Source organism: Triticum aestivum, chromosome 2A (genome assembly GCF_018294505.1).
Source record: "Triticum aestivum cultivar Chinese Spring chromosome 2A, IWGSC CS RefSeq v2.1, whole genome shotgun sequence".
NCBI lineage: Eukaryota > Viridiplantae > Streptophyta > Magnoliopsida > Poales > Poaceae > Triticum > Triticum aestivum.
In genome coordinates, this window is record NC_057797.1 from 182300356 (window position 1) to 182317333 (window position 16978).

The following is a 16978-nucleotide window of genomic DNA, read 5'->3' on the forward strand; positions in this document are numbered from 1 at the left end:
ATCCGCCGGATACTCCTGTGCCAACAACGGGAGTTCACCTTGTGGGAGTTCAATCCGGCGCAGCACCGAACTCTGAACAGACTCTTCAACACGACTCATGAGGACGCCTGGAGGGTGCTGTTCAAAAGTGCCGAGGTCCCTCCCCCTATTACTGAGGATCGCGGATTCAGTGCGAAGCGCCAAGCCAGTGCGGTAAACTGCTTTACCTTTCACAAGATACTTTTTATATAGATTGACTCTATGCGGGATCTAAACTCCCGTACCTTTGACAGGACTGGCAGAAGATGGCTGGACAGATCGACTGTCCGGCTCCTTTGCCCGAAGGCCCCGCAGAAGCTCTTCTGGCGAAGATGGTGACTCCGACCCCTTATAAGGTGCCGGAGAAGACCAAGAAGGCCAAGGGAGCTCGAACGAGTTCCCGACGCCAGACGTCGTCGGACTCACCGTCCGATGACTCTGCGGTGCACTCTTCCTCCGAAGACGAGGAAGAAGAAGATGCTCCCCCACCGACTGGGGGAGACAGAAAAAGGAAGGTCGCCCCAACTGGGGGGGGGGGGCGAAGGGTCCAAGAAGGGAAGGACTCTCCTTCCGGACAGCTCCACCGCCGCCGACGAAGGCGAAGACGAGTGGTTGCCCAGGGCCATGCCTCCGGGGAGATCGTAAGTATTCGGATACCAAAGTAACCCATAGGATTCCTTTGTCGCACTGCTTTCCCTAATCGCCGAACATAATTACGCAGGCCGCCATGAGCCAATATCGAGGTATCATCGGACGGCTCCCTGGGCTCGTCGGACATGGATAGTGATCCAGTCCCGACCGCCACCTCCCCTCATCCTGCCGACGACACCGAGGTGTTGTCTCAAGAGGCACCAGCTAGAGGGAAGACAGTCCCGGAGGCGCCTCAAGGTGACCTTCCGAACTCCGGGAGCCGCAGGGACGGAGCCCCCGAGAGCTCCGAGTTCGGCCCTCAGCCGAACACCGTGCCGGACCCTCCAGCGGTTCCGGGCTCGGGCAGGCGGTCTCCTTCTAAGAGGGGCCAGACGCCTGTGCCGGTGACCTCTGTCCATCCAGAGGCACCGGACAATCTGCTGGAAGCGCTTCGCAGCGCTTCCATCGACGAGGAGCACCGCACTATCATGAGTGCGGTGATCCAGAAGGTTCAGTCCGCCAAGAGCGGATTGACTGAAGCCTGTGCCAGCCTTTTAACAGGCTTTGAGGCAAGTGTTTTAAAATGTAGTAGAAATATTACCGCATAGACAGTAGCCCCTGATGCTTTGTTCGGTGTTCACAAAGAAAAGCTGAATAGAGGATCAAATAATATTGGAGGAGTCTAATATAAGTATGTCAATATGCGTATGCAGGCTTCACTGCTGGCGTCCGCCGCACTAACTGCGGAGGTCGCCGTACTGAAGCAGGACCTCGATGGGTCCAAGAAGGAGCTCGGCCTTGCCAAGAGGCAGCTCGAGGAGAACAAGGGTAAGTAGTACCCCGTCTATAGATATGTATATAAAAAAGGACGCAATTGCAAAATGACAGGATCATTGTATGTTTGCCAGGGGCCACGACTGAGGTGGTGACCCTGAAGCAAGCGCTGACCAAGGCCTAAGATACAACGGCCAAGGAGCGCACCGAGCGAGAGAAGCATGAGGCTTGGGTGGGAGAGGTGCAGCAAGAGCTCCAGGCTCTCGTGACGAAGCACGAGGCGTTGGAGCTTGACTTGAAGATGCGAGCATCTGAGCTTGCCGCAGCCCGTGAGAGCGCAAAGAGTGCCAAGGCCGAGGCCCAGAAGGCCCTTCAGAAGATCGACGCGATGAAGAAGATAGCAGCGGGTAAGGCTTTCTATATGCAAAGCAAGCATGTAAAAGTAAATTGCCGATTACTTACCCGGATCCGGAGCTCTTCAGGAGCATTCGCAGATTTGCCCCGCAGTGTGTCCGATGCCGCATAAGTTTACCAGGCCGAGGACGGAAGCTCGACGGAGATGCTGTTCTGGTCTCAATATGCTGAGGCCGAACATCCGGTGCCAATGAGCGACCAGCTGAAGCAGATGGTCGAGCTACATAAGGCGGCTGATCAGGCCATGAAGAGCTTTATAGTCCGGTTGTGGCCTGGCGACGCCCTTCCGAACAGCTTCTTCGGCCTGGTGAGGCGGCTCATGGATGCCTGCCCACGGCTGGAGGTCGTCAAGCGATCCGTCTGCATTGAAGGTGCACGCCGGGCTTTCTCCCGTGTAAAAATGCAGTGGGTTAAGCTAGACACCGTGAAGCTGATCAAGGAGGGGCCACCAGAGGGCAAGGAGCACCGCCACCCCGAGATGTACTACGAGGGTGTTCTGTCGGGTGCCCGTCTTATCGCGGATGAGTGTTTAAAAGATGTAATATTTGAATGAGACTTGCTCGTTTTATCCTGTATGTATGAAAACTTGTTTCCTATGAGCTATGCAACGCTTGTTTGAATTTAAAATATTACCTTCTGTTTGGCTGTTTATCCAATCTGAGAGATGGCTAGTCCTCGGCTTCTGCCCCCATGCCACGAGTGCTGGGGTGTTTGGGATAAACCTGAGCACTCTTGTTCCCATATTTGGGTCCTTCGAGGGAGGTGCTCAGCACAACGAACAAGGCAACCGGACTAATAATTCTTTGTCACTCTCACTTAGCCATAGATTTCTATAATTTTAAATTTTGGCGAAGCCCTTAGTATTCGGAAGGCAGAATTCGGGGCGCGATACACGCCTGTAAGCCGGACTGGGCCGGCCCCTCGCCCTAAGCGGCATAAGTCTTTAGGGACTCGAAAAAAACCTCGCCGAACAGCGACCAGTCTCTCGCCTTATCATGACAGTCAGTTTTAGCTTTCTCTACTGAGGTGCTCAGCCCGGCAGAACCGGGGCACAATCGCAGTAGTTCTCCTAGCGCTACCTTAGCCGATAGAGCGGAACGTAAGGTACCAGAACATAGGAGCCGGGCAAACCCAACATTTGACCAAAGACATGATTCGGAGCTGATGCATATAATGATATAAGTTCGGGGTGCCGCACTTGTGAAAGTGTTCAGACTTTTCACACCGCATTGTGGGGTACGTAAGCCCCTGGTGTATTGGTCGTACCAGAGTGTACGGTTGCAAGGCATCATTAATGAGCACATAGATATATATATAAGAAGAATGCAATAATAGTCGTAATGTCATGCATTGTTTATTGAAAAATTGCGTTAAAGCGGAGTGATACAGATAGTGCGATAAGCAAAGAGTAGGACTATGTCCCTTCCAAGGGCAAGCTGAGGAATGATATGAAATCAAATATTTCGCTTGTTACTGTAATCAACCTGGGAATTCCATAGTTGTCTGCCTCCTTGGTTGCTGCATCATGTGTTCAACAATAGTGCTGTCGGACAATGTTTCCAGAGATTAAGGTCCTGAAAGAACAAGAAAAATAATCAAACGAGAAGCCCCTAGTGCGGTTTAGGCCGCGTTTTGGGGCGTGCCGCAGTTGTGCCCCCCTTCCCACTTGTGCCCATGGTATTTTTAATGCGTAATTATGTACGCGCGGCATGAGTTTCGCTGCTGGGCTGGGATTGGGGTGGCCGCCGTATTGCTACGCGAGCTCAGATCGTGCCAGGCGGTCTATTTGCCAATTGCCCCGAGCGCGCTTGAAGGTGTCCGGGCTTTGAAACGCCGAACTGGTTGATTGCCTTTAGAGGTTGCTTTGCGCTTCTGCTGCGAGGGCCGCGGTGTGCTCCTCTGTTCGGAGAGAGTGCTCTTTGTTTCCATTGACTGTAATAACTCCGCGAGGTCCTGGCATCTTGAGCTTGAGGTATGCATAATGCGGTACCACATTGAATCTAGCGAATGCGGTTCGCCCGAGCAGCGCGTGATAACCACTGCGGAACGGGACTATATCAAAGATTAACTCTTCGCTTTGGAAATTATCCGGGGATCCGAAGACCACTTCCAGTGTAATTGAGCCCGTGCAATGGGCCTCTACACCTGGAATGACGCCCTTAAAGGTCGTTTTCGTGGGTTTGATCCTTGAGTGGTCTATACCCATTTTGCGTACTGTGTCCTGATAAAGCAGGTTCAGACTACTGCCGCCGTCCATAAGGACTCGAGTGAGGTGAAATCCGTTGATGATTGGGTCTAGAACCAGTGCGGCGAATCTGCCGTGACGGATACTAGTGGGGTGGTCCCTGCGATCGAAGGTGATCGGACAGGAGGACCAAGGGTTGAACTTTGGGGCGACTGGCTCCAATGCATATATGTCCCTGAGCGCACGCTTCCGCTCCCTCTTGGGGATGTGGGTTGCGTATATCATGTTCACCGTCCGCACTTGCGGGGGAAACCTCTTCTGTCCTCCAGTGTGCGGCTGCCGGGGCTCCTCCTCGTCATCGCTATGCGGCCCCTTGTCCTTGTTTTCGGCAATTAACTTGCCGGCCTGCTTGAACACCCAACAATCCCTGTTGGTGTGATTGGCTGGCTTGTCTGGGGTGCCGTGTATTTGACACGAGCGATCGAGTATACGGTCCAAGCTGGACGGACCAGGCGTACTTTGTTTGAATGGCTTTTTCTGCTGACCGGGTTTAGAGCCTTTGAATCCGGCATTGACTACCGTATCTTCAGTATTTTCGCAGTTAATGCGGCGCTTATGCTTGTTGCGACGTGACCTGCTATTGCCGTCCTTGGTATCTGAGGTACCATGGTTCTTTGATATGTTATTACTATGAGCCAACCAGCTGTCTTCTCCCACGCAAAAGCGGGTCATGAGTGTCGTGAGAGCTGCCATAGATTTCGGCTTTTCCTGACCAAGGTGCTGGGCTAGCCACTCTTCTCGGATGTTGTGCTTGAAAGCCGCTAAGGCCTCCGCATCCGGACAGTCGATGATTTGATTTTTCTTTGTAAGGAACCGAGTCCAGAATTGCCTGGCCGACTCTTCTCGCTGTTGAATTATGTGGATTAAATCATCGGCGTCTGGTGGTCGCACATAAGTGCCCTGAAAGTTGTCGAGGAATGCGGCTTCCAGATCTTCCCAACAGCTAATGGAGTCCGTTGGCAAGCTATTAAGCCAATGCCGCGCTGGTCCTTTGAGATTTAGTGGGAGGTATTTGATGGCGTGTAGGTCATCGCCGCGGGCCATGTGGATGCGGAGGAGGAAGTCCTCAATCCATACCGCGGGATCTGTTGTGCCGTCGTATGATTCAATATTTACAGGTTTGAAACCTTCTGGGAATTGATGTTCCATTACTTCATCTGTGAAGCGTAAGGGGTGTGCGGTGCCTCTGTATTGGGCTATATCGCGACGCAGCTCAAATGGGTCTTGCCCGCTGTGTTCAGCCCGGCCGGATTTGCTTTTACTGTATCCGGCATGACGTGTGTTGTCTCGCAGAGTGGTGCGCCCTCGTGATCCGTAGATCGATCTTGAATGCTTTGCCTTGTCCTCCAATATGTCTCGCAGGTCTGGCGTATCTCCCCATGCCCTTTTATTTGAATGGCGTTGGGGCAGGGGCTGAGCTTTTGGCTGGAATGCCTCTCTATCGCGGCCACGAGGTGGCCGATCAACCGTATCATACGCTTCTTCCTCCAGTTGGGGTAGTAACCTGCGCCTTGGGTAACTCTTGGAGGGGCGCTCGAGTTTATATTCCTCGGCCGCGAGGACTTCAGTCCATTTGTCAGCTAGCAGATCTTGATCAGCTTGAAGCTGTTGTTGCTTTTTCTTCAGGCTATTTGCCGTGGCCATACGACGGCGCTTGAAGCGCTCTTGTTCGACGGGATCCTATGGGACGGCAAACTCATCGTCGCCGAGGCTTGCCTCGTCTTCAGAGGGGGGCATGTGATTGTCATCCTCCTCTCCGTCTGCCAGTCTCTCAGGAGAGCTGGCTCCTTCGTCCTCCTACTCTAGATCTTGCTGGAGGGGATTGCTGTTGTCTTCGGCACTATCTGGAGTGTTATTATCTCCTGTGCCGGTATCACCACTTTTGCTTTGGCGGGACTTAGAGCGGCGCCGCTGACGTCGGCGCTTGGGTTGCTTCTTGGAGGGGTCATCCTCCGCTATCTCGTCGCCATTGCCTTCGTTGGGTGTATCCACCATGTATATGTCATATGACGAGGTGGCTTTCCAGTGCCCTATAGGTGCTGATTCATGTTCGTCTCCTACATCGTCGTCCATACCGTCGATGTCTTCGGAGTCGAAGTCGAGCATGTCGGTTAAATCATCGACAGTGGCTACGAAGTGGGTGGTGGGTGGGCATTGAATTTCTTCGTCGTCCGCATCCCAATCCTGTTGGCCATAATCCGGCCAGGGCTCTCCTAAGAAAGAGAGAGACCTTAGTGAATTCAGGATGTCACCAAAGGGCGAGTGCTGAAAGATATCCACGGCGGTGAATTCCATGACCGGCGCCCAATCGGATTCGATTGGCAGGGGCGCGGATGGTTCGGAGTCAGAAAAAGAGTCCGACACCTTGGAGTCACGGGCTGCACAGAGGATTATGCTGGTGTTCGGCTCGATCGCCGTTGAGACTGCAGCCCCTGAGGCGGTGTCCAACCACCCGTCCTCGATTGGCGCAGTTGGCTCCGAGCTAAGGGTCGGAGCTGATGTGGGCGCGGCCTCTAGGGTACTGTTCGGCGGCAGAGCTAGGTCATACCCATCGCGACAGTGCGGCGTGCCCGGCTGTGGCTCGAATCCGTTGAAGATCAAGTCTCCGCGGATGTCGGCCGTGTAGTTCAAACTTCCAATCTCACCTGACGGCCAGGGGCGTAGCTTTCAATCTGCTCCAGATGGCTAAGCGAATTAGCCCGCAGTGCAAAGCCGCCGAATACGAAGATCTGTCCGGGGAGAAAAGTCTCACCCTGGACCGCATCGTTATCGATGATAGTAGGAGCCATCAAGCCTAATGGCGACGACACAGAGGAACTCTCAATGAAAGCACCAATGTCGGTGTCAAAACCGGCGGATCTCGGGTAGGGGGTCCCGAACTATGCGTCTAGGCCGGATGGTAACAGGAGGCAGGGGACACGAAGTTTTACCCAGGTTCGGGCCCTCTTGATCGAGGTAAAACCCTATGTCCTGCTTGATTAATATTGATGATATGGGTAGTACAAGAGTAGATCTACCACGAGATCAGAGAAGCTAAACCCTAGAAGCTAGCCTATGGTATGATTGTATGTTGTGATTGTTGTCCTACAGACTAAAACCCTTCGGTTTATATAGACACCGGAGAGGGTTAGGGTTACACAAGGTCGGTTACAAAGGAGGAGATATCCATATTCGTACTGCCTAGCTTGCCTTGCACGCCAAGTAGAGTCCCATCCGAACACGAGACAAAGTCTTCAATCTTGTATCTTCATAGTCTAACAGTCCGGCCAGTGGAGATAGCCCGGCTGTCCGGAGACCCCCTAATCCAGGACTCCCTCACCCCCCCCTTGATCATCCCGATATCGCCCATTCCATTCTCTCATGCTTGCATTAGATTTTGCTACTGTTATTGTTTGCTCCTATTCTTATGCATAGCTTGTTTATTGTAACCGGTTGTTGTTACCTACCTGCTTATCCTAAACTGCTTAGTATAGGTTGGTTAGAGATCCATCAGTGACCTCCACCTTGTCCTTTTTGCCCCGCTTTATGTTCGATGTCTCGATCAACATGATCGACGTCCAAGCCCCGACACCGCACATCACCCCCTAGTTGTACGACTCTGCAGAGTTACTATCAAGTGCCAAGGGTGACACCTCATACATCACTCCTGATCAAATCTCTGTAGTGTAGCTATTCGGTCGTGGTCATCGAGGGTGATTTCCTCCTTAACCACTCTGTCGTGCAACCCCTCAAGTGTGAACCCCGAGAGTGGTTCCTCTTATGTTCATCTTGATGATTACATCGAGTGGAATCCAACGAGGGTGGTTCCTCAGGGTTTCCCTTGGTGTTAGACACACAGTTACTATGGTTACTATGACTTTACACTGAACCATGTTACTAAAGACGGGTTGGCCCTGAGAAGTACCCGCGCGAGCTTAATTGTGAGTGGTGTGGAGTCAGGTTGACCTGGAAGGTGCCCGTGAGATACTTACGAGGCGTGGCCGGGCATTCTTAGCCCTTGCCGCAAGTACTCGAGACGGGGCGACGGGGTCACATCTTTCGTGAGTCTCTTATCATGACCGCACTACCAACACACTAACGGTTTGGATATTTGATCCGAGGGGCCTCTGGCCTGATAGCACTAACCATCACATGGGCATAGTATGGGCGTTCTGTGTCGTATACACCAGCCAAAGCTTAATAGACGCCAGCGACTGAGCGGCGCGCGCCGGGTTGGACTGCGTAAGCTCCTGCCTTGTTTAAGGAGGTAGCTAGGTCTGCTCACCAGCCGCGTACGCAATGTGCAAGAGTTCCCGGGGAGATGGCCCATGACCCCTGGGTGCATAGGCTTAGTCCGGCGTGCTGACCTCTCTATTAAGCCTAGGTCGGGTTGCGGCGTATTGTTTGGCCGAGGCCGGGCATGACCTAGGAAAGTGTGTCTGGCCGGAGTTAATCGAGCATGGTGGGTAAGTTGGTGCACCCCTGCAAGGAAGAAAACATCTATCGATATCCCGTCCTACGGTAACGGACACTTGGAGTTGTATTCCGATCGATACAACTAGAACTGGATACTTGAGATGAGAAATGAGTAGTATGGCTCGAGGATTGCTTTCTCGCAGGGAGTCGAGAAAGGATCTCTGGCCGAGGTTGATGACACTACTACTAGTTTACTTTATGCTACTCTACCCCCTCTTGTTGCTGCAAGATGGTGGTTTCCAGAAGATGCTAGTCTTTGATAGGACTAGCTTATCCCCTCTATTCTGGCCTTTCTGCAACCCAGTCCACATACACTGCCTTCCTTTGATAATGTTGCATATGTAGTGTAGATCCTTGCTTGCGAGTACTTTGGATGAGTACTCACGGTTGCTTTGCTTCCTCTTTTCCCCCTTCTTTCTTCTTTCTGGTTGTTGCGATCAGATGGTGGATCCCAGGAGCCAGATGCCACCCAGTCGACTACTACTACGCCGAGGGTGTCTACTACTACATGAAGACCGCCGACGACCAGGAGTAGTCAGGAGGCTCCCAGGCAGGAGGCCTTGCCTTTTAGATCGATGTTGCTTTTGTGCTATCCTTCTTAAGGCAAACTTGTCTAACCTATTTTTGTACTCAGATATTGTTGCTTCCGCTGACTCTTGTGTATTCGAGCTGATGTATTAGAGTCCTCGAGGCCCATGGCTTGTAATATAAAGTTTGTATTATTTTTTTATTTGTGTGTAGAGTTGTGTTGTGATATCTTTCCGTGAGCCCTTGATCTTGATCGTACACATTTGCGTGTATGATTAGTGTACGACTGAATCAAGGGCGTAAAAAGTTGGTATCAGAGCCGACTGCTTGTAGGTAGCCCCCTTTTCCAACTCCTTGGCCGAAGTTGAGTCTAGTCACTTAAAAGCTTTTACTAATATTGGTTGTGTGTCTTACGGGACCACGTCGCCATAGGGTGGTATTAGGATCTTTTATTCCTCGTCTATACTCTGGGACTCTATTCTCTCTTCTATTCGGGTTAAATGAATTAACTAACTACATTAGGTTCTCGTAACGGCTTTCCCCGGAGAGCCCCTTCATTCCAGATGGTTGCCTGCTTCACCAGAAGACTTCGAAGATACTCTCCGATCTACTACCGAGAACTTGTGTTCATTTCTTTTGTAATCCCTTAACACCGTTGAATCCTTATGGATAACTGCGTACCCTCTTCGTTCATGCTTCCATCCCTTCTTGTTATTACAAGATACCCGAAAGTATTCTCTGACTTTTGAGAATTCTCTGAACCTACTGCCTTGCAGTTCCTTTCCACCTGAACATACTTATGAATAATTCCTCACAATTCCGGGGATCCGTTCATCCCCAGTTGTTGGTGTGATTCACAAAAATTCTTCAAAATACTATTTGATCTTCCAAAAATCCTCTACAACCTATTGCTCTTGGAATTCTTGCATACTTGCTTTCTGGTTAATTCCATTTTTCTAGCGATATTCATTAAAATCCTTTGGGATTAACATTCTGATCTTGATGATTCAGCATGTGTGTGAATGCACACATTCATCAATTAATCCTTGGGAATTTTCTTTCTGGCTCAGACATCGTTTCAGATATGAGCTGGTTCTTGCCCAATCAAGATTTGATCAGGTGCACCTCTAAGTCTATTCAACTTACTCATCTTTTGATCGGAGCCTCTGCTTCTGATCCTTCTTCTTGAAATCATAATTCCTTTGTACCCAAGCATCGGATCATTCAGACGTTTCTATAAGTTGATGCCTTTGCATCCCCTTCTTCATCTAATTGATTACTGATACTCACATCAGCTCTGTCGTGAATCGCCAGATCCATTGCTGGGTTGTTATCCGATAGTGTCCTTCACATCCAAAATCTTGTGAGTTTTTCCCTGATACATAATACCTTCGGTAAATTGTATCATCTCCTTGGACTTCGATACTCATCTTTTGAACTCATTTCTTTTGCTTGCTTGATGGTTGTATAGATTCATAAAAATGCCCCAATGGGTTGAACTTATGCCTTCCATAATTCGTATGAACCCGAGAGTTCTCACGAGTCTTACTCTTCTGGTACTTTGCTAGATAAATCTTCTGCGCTACAATTTCTTCGAAAACAACGAGTGAATGAAAGGTTATGCATTGAAGAAATGGGAGTCGACCTTGAACCATTGTGTCAATGCCCATGGACCCGATGTAGAACTTACCATGGAAGCTACTCGTAAAAATAATTATTTTTTTGGTACAAGCTCATCTTGTATCTATGAATTGATCCTTTGCAGTCGTGGTTCCGACCATATTTCCTCCTTGATTCCATTACTGGATAAGTTAAAATACTTATCCTCTGCAAATCATTTCCCCCGTCCAACCTCTACTCCGATTTACCTTCCAACATTACACCTAGTACTTGATACTAGGAAGTTTTATACCCCATCACATCATTCCTAGCCTGATCGGCTATACTTTTATCGTGTCAACTTTTAACTGTGCTACCTGGTCCTTATGCCCGGAGCAACTTCTGACGATGAGCTAAGCTTACATTGATCTTCCTCATCTTATCATTTCACCTCGAACAACAAGCTTGACTTTGAGCTTGTGTCAAATCCATGGTTCTCATAGCCTTTCACTTCATCCTTCCTTTTCTGGTCGACGGCATCTTCATAGAGTCTCTCGACAAAATTTGTCGTGATCACCGTCAACACTTTGGCTTCTTCAGAGATGTCAATTGAATTCATGATGAGAAATACCATCCTTGACCCTCGATGATTTGTGTCAGCATCGACAACATTCTTATCTTCTCCCCCAACACAAACTTGTTCATATTAATTTTGGGAATGCATCCTTTTGACATGTCGATGAATTGCTACTGAACCCATCGGCCACATCCTCATCTTTTCCCTGATCAAATTGCATGAGATGTTCTAGAAATTCCCGACGGATCCTTTGTGTTCCCAAGGTCTGACCTTTACCTGATGACCGTGTCAATGCTATCCCGAAGATGGTTGTGGTACTCCGATCATCTACAAGAACATTGGGAGCGCAATGCTAACTGTTCTTGATCAGTTATCTAAACACCGTTGTATAGGTAAACCTCTTAAATTCCTTGCCCCTTTGTCTAAATGGTTTAATACTTGGAGCCCTATCATGGTCTGCCTTTCCTTGGGAAAGTTATACTCTAGTACTTGGGTATAATCACCTTTCCTTTCCATTGGTCTGGTTACCATAATAATCACATTTTCTTTTCCATTGTTTTGTTTCACCTTTCTTGTAATCTAACTTGTCTGAGCAGAGATAAATCCCTGCTTAAGTAAGCACCTCGGTGTACAACTCTGTCAGTAAGAACCTGTTACTATTGTTGATGACATTCCGGTATCCACCGATGGACGAGAACTTTGCCTAATGGTCCGCCTCGTTCAACGAGCAGGAAAATGGTTCTCTTCGTCCCTCGCCCTTGGTACCAACGTTGTTGCCAACATAACTGACAGGCTATCCTCTGACATGTCTTGCTATCATGACCATGTAAGATGTCAACGGCCTTCCTACTTTTAACCACATAGTGGGCCCATAACCCACAGTTCCACATGATCGAAACCTGACTCTCCTGTACACCCATGTTGCCAAAGTTATTCCTCACGCTTGATTTCGTATGTAATTCATGGGTCATCTCCCTAGTAATCTATAGTGGTATCAGATGCAATACTTATTCTCGTTGCTCTGGACCCCTTTCACACCTTTTTCAGGTATCGAACGATTGCCTACCCGCTTAAACTTCTCATGGTACCTCCATACTTTGCTCTCAAATTTTTCTTAAGTTTCAGTTTGAGAGTTACTTTCCGCCACCTTCCCTCGATGTTAGCTACCAGGTAGTCAACCTTGCAGAGGTCCGTTCTTCCGGAATAACCACCCTTTATCCTTTCGCAAGTACAGTGAAGATCCTGAAGGAAGGACGACAGCTTCATCATGATGCATTCAGGCATAGGAATGAAGACATCAATGCTATGGATCAACCTCTTTGAGAAGAGAAACCAAGACCGAGAAGATCCGTTAGAATTTCGTAACCAAAACTTTCCTCCTTACTCCACCTCTTAAATCTCGGGACGATATTTCTTGTAGTGGAGGAGATTTGTAACGCCCGGTAGTTAAGCTACAGTAATCTCCGACTAATGATGCCACATCACCATGTTTACTGTTGTTAGACTCTCGTTGATTCGAAAATAGTTCAAATTCAAATTTAAAATAAAGTAAAAAATAAAAGTTTTCAAATGTCAAACTAAAATGTTCAAACTATGGAAAATAAATCATAAGTTTTGTTGGTGAAGAAACCAAGTTTTTATAAAAGGTTGAAGTGTTCCAAAATGATTAAAACAGTGACTTAAACATTTATATAAATGCCTTTTATATTTTCTAAAATATCAAACTAAATTATTTGAGTCTCAAACTTCTTGTGGCAGAGGGTTAAACTAAAACACTAGTTTAGGGGTTGGTCTCATATTTTTACTACACTGAAGTAATGTGTGAATTAACTAAAGTAAATCTTTCCCTATTTTTTTTAATCTATCCCTATAATAATAAAGTACGGATTGACTCCGTGGGTTCACCGTCACAATACGTTTTTTTCTGTAAATTTACGTTTTTAGTTTGAATTTAAAACATATACACAAGGTGGTACTAATTCGAGAAACCACGTCGTGTGCATCAAACGATGCAAACAATGCTCGACCGTGCACTTTGGCCCAGTGAATCAGGCCCACATACCCGTACGCATCTGCCTCCTCAACTCGAACCCTCGCGTTTGCCCTTGCCGAGCCCTCGTCGCCGCCACACCTCAGCCCCCTCTCCGCCATGGCAGCACCTCAGCCCGCTCGCCGCCGCGTTCGCGCGTCAGCCCACTAGACATCCTCGCCTCCGCGGTCGCACCTCTGCCCGCTCGCCGCCCCCGTCGCAACCCAACGCCCCCTCCAATGAATGCCGCCCGAACTACATCATCCTATAGGACGCCGGCCGCGGCGTCACGAAGTTGCTGGTATCGCCCAGTTCGCCGTGGGTGAAGGCGCCTCAGACGCAAGCGAAGCTGCAGCTTCCTCAACGTATGCCTCACCATGGGGCTCGCTGTGCTGCTAGCGGACAGCCGCGACCCCGCTGGTGTGGTGCGAGACTTCCAGATCACCCGGCGGCTGGGGTTGGAGGATGGCATTCCCACAACTCCTCATCGGGGGTGAGCGTGGCCTGGAGCAGCAAGCCCATAGCTCCCTCAACCATCATGCTAATCTCTTCTTGTTATTCATCCTGAATCTATGGTGCACATACAGTACATGCTTATGTATTGTCTCAATGATTATCCTTTTTTAGGATTCAACTTGCGTTTTGTGCAATTTCATATACTCAATCAATAAATTCTCAGTTTTTTTGCAGGATTTGTGTTTGTTCGGATGCTTAGGTGCAGCTGCATCAAGGGAATTGGCCGATGGTGTGCAATACATAGACAAAGCAAAAGTCAGTATGGAGCAAATACGAGTTCGGTTGCTCTTCTGTATGACTACTACATTTAAATTTTGATAGCTATTTCTCTAAATGTAGCCAGGGCACTGGATTCATTTGCTTTTGTTTTCTTTTTTCAGGACAATTTCACCTTGATTTTGTTGTTAGTGACCGATTGAGGTGTCACTCCCACCACGGTGGTGACGGCAACCTTCCCCCTCCAGCCGTTGTGGTCGTAGCGTACCGCTCCAATGCCATCTGACACAACCGTCTTGTGGTGGAGGAGGGCCACCTCGAACACATTGGGAAGCGGTGAGCGTGGGCTTCGCCACATGTTCTGCCGAGTCATCGATGTCAGTTTCTAGGTTTGTGAGTGCACTGTCTGTTGCTTCTTTTTACGATGTCTGTCAACACAAGCACAGCGTGTTCCAAGTATGAACGGAGAGAGTGCTCCCATTGGGTTCTACATGTGGACATTGTGGCCGGTGAGGCATAACTGGAAGTTTCTCTGATGGTCGACAACAAGGTACCCCACTGCTCTGAATTTTTACATGGTTAATGTGAGTTGAATCATCAAAGGTCTGCGCGTTCGTAATGGTTGAAAAATTCATTGCATTTGAGAAAACTGATCAGTCTATCAGTTCTCTAATAATACATATTACAGAATGTACCTTTCTGTCCGATCGTAGGATCACTGCACAACAGGCTTTGGAGCAGGCTCTGATTCACGGAGAACTCCCCAGCAACCTCATCTTTTGTGGATATTGAATCACTGCACAATCCAGTAAGCCTCCAATTGATAAACAAAGTCAATTTTCGGTTGGTAGTTTGCATGACAGGGTTCTAGCTAATTTATAATTGTGCGTACAACAGACTACCTCTGCCTGAAGATTTGAGGTGTGACTCAAATTTCGTGCTGTTAGAAATCAACAATGGAGATTTCAGTTTTTTTCATGTATATTCGTACGAATTTCAAGTTTAATGGATCATTAAATTTTATTCTATAATCAGATCTTGGTATGTTTTCAGATTTTTCAGAGAAGAAAGAAGTCTAGAGGCGTGGATGTATGTTTTTAGGGGGGAATCAAGTCTGCAGAATATACACTAATTTGAGGAATTCAGATGTTACCCTTGGTCATACAGGGAAAGTGTGAAGCACTCTGGCCAATTTTCCGCATTTCTCATCCAAGAAGCCGTTACATTTATGATCTTTTCTATAGAATAAGGAAGGATATATCTAAGGAGCTGTATGAATTTTGCCTGGACCAGGATTATGCAGACCGTAATCTCATTACAAAGTGGAAAAATGTTAGGTGCCTCAGCTTTATATCATTTGAGCTAGGGGCCAAGACGGATGAGGTTGATTTGGCTTGATCATGCCAAAGAAATTTACTTCTTTTTTGGAAAATGAAAGCATGTTTTAGAAGTTCATGGTTAAGTTACCAAATCTGAGCTTTATAGCAAAGTAGAGGATCAAGAAAAGCAGAGTAGGATAATAAAGGTTCACATAGATGTAGTAATATGTCACTATCAGCTAGCTCAAGTATGTATGACTGTAGGAGCTCAGGAATACTCTTACTATGTCTTTGATTTTGTTAAAGACCCAATATATGATGAGGTGCCGCCTCTCCTGATGCCGAGCTATTTAGAATTTGGTATTTCACATTTTTTTCTCTGGCCAGTAAATTTCACAAACATAACTGCAGGCCATCTGCTCCTGCGCAATGAAACTGTTTCAAAATTCATATTGTGTTTGACACCCTGAACCACTTTATTAGATAACAGATTATAACTTCCACTTCTTTTTTATGCTGGACCATGATGAATCAACAATTTATTAGATAAAAAATTTTAATCCCTGGAGAAAATCAGAGTATTTATCGACTATATATGCTCTATGGATGTCGACAAATTTGATTGTAGGGGCTAGCAATGCTTCATTTCAAGATACTGTAATAACTCTTGCTGGTTAGTTACCTCTGATCCTAGCAAGTGAAATTAGAACTAATACATGTACATGATTGTTGTTTGAGTCGCACAGATTGACACATGTATGAATAAGTTTCAGTATTAGATTGGTGTACTGATCATGGCTATGTTGTGGAAGAGTTCTTGCAGGCAGTGTTCGAAAGTAGCATACTTCCGTTCTCTGTAAATTGGTACTAGATAAAAAGGATGTTCCATTTTCTGTAAATTGATAGAAAATGGATGCAGGTGTGACCTTGGGGAAGAAAGAGTCGGACGACACATGAAAGACTGAGAGGACCAGGGATTCTTCTTTGCTGGTGGTAAGGTGGAGACCCTGCTTAGGGAACATGTTGCGTACATCCTCGCTGCTTTTCTTCTTTCAGTTTTAGATACTTTCCAGCAGGCGTGTACCTATCTTGCTATGTACTGAATTCTTTGCAACTATGTACAAATTTTTTTGCAACTACCAGAGCAGGTTTTTCGGAAAAAAATTTGCGGTGTTTTCTCTGCAGAGAAGCACAAACGTCCCGCGGTGCAACACACATACTCTTTTGTTATTGGATATAATAAATGGTGCTTAATGATATTGCGTTGTATCGCCTTTTTTTGCCTGGTGCAACGCACGGGCATTTTTACTAGTCTTCCTAATAATAAAGCACGGATTGACTCCGTGGGTTCACTGTCACAATATGTTTTCTTCTCATGTCATAATACGCCTTTATAATTTGTATGGACAAAATCTCTCCCTAATAATAATAATAATCCCTCCCTAATAATAATAATAATAATAATAATAATAATAATAATAATAATAATAATAATAATAATCCATCCCTAATAATAAAGCACGGATTGACTCCATGGGTTCACCGTCACAATACGCTTTCTTCTCATGTCATAATACGCTTTTAGAATTTGTTTCACCGTCATAATACGCTTTTAGAATTTGTCGCGCCCTTTTTATATAAAACCCCTTGTGGTGTGG

The 16978-nt window shown here is 47.4% G+C and overlaps 1 long non-coding RNA gene across 6 annotated transcripts; it reads left to right on the plus strand.

The window, feature by feature from the left end:
- Positions 1 to 13308: 13308 nt before the first annotated feature.
- LOC123188240 (uncharacterized) lies at positions 13309 to 16579 on the plus strand. Of its 6 annotated transcripts, none has more exons than XR_006494405.1 (4): positions 13309 to 14077; positions 14166 to 14551; positions 14715 to 14809; positions 14899 to 16579. It is a non-coding gene; the product is annotated as an uncharacterized lncRNA (long non-coding RNA). The 6 variants fall into 6 exon arrangements; XR_006494403.1 differs by having other exon boundaries at positions 13309 to 13867; positions 13949 to 14077; positions 14715 to 16579; XR_006494406.1 differs by having other exon boundaries at positions 13309 to 13762; positions 13949 to 14077; positions 14715 to 16579.
- Positions 16580 to 16978: the final 399 nt, after the last annotated feature.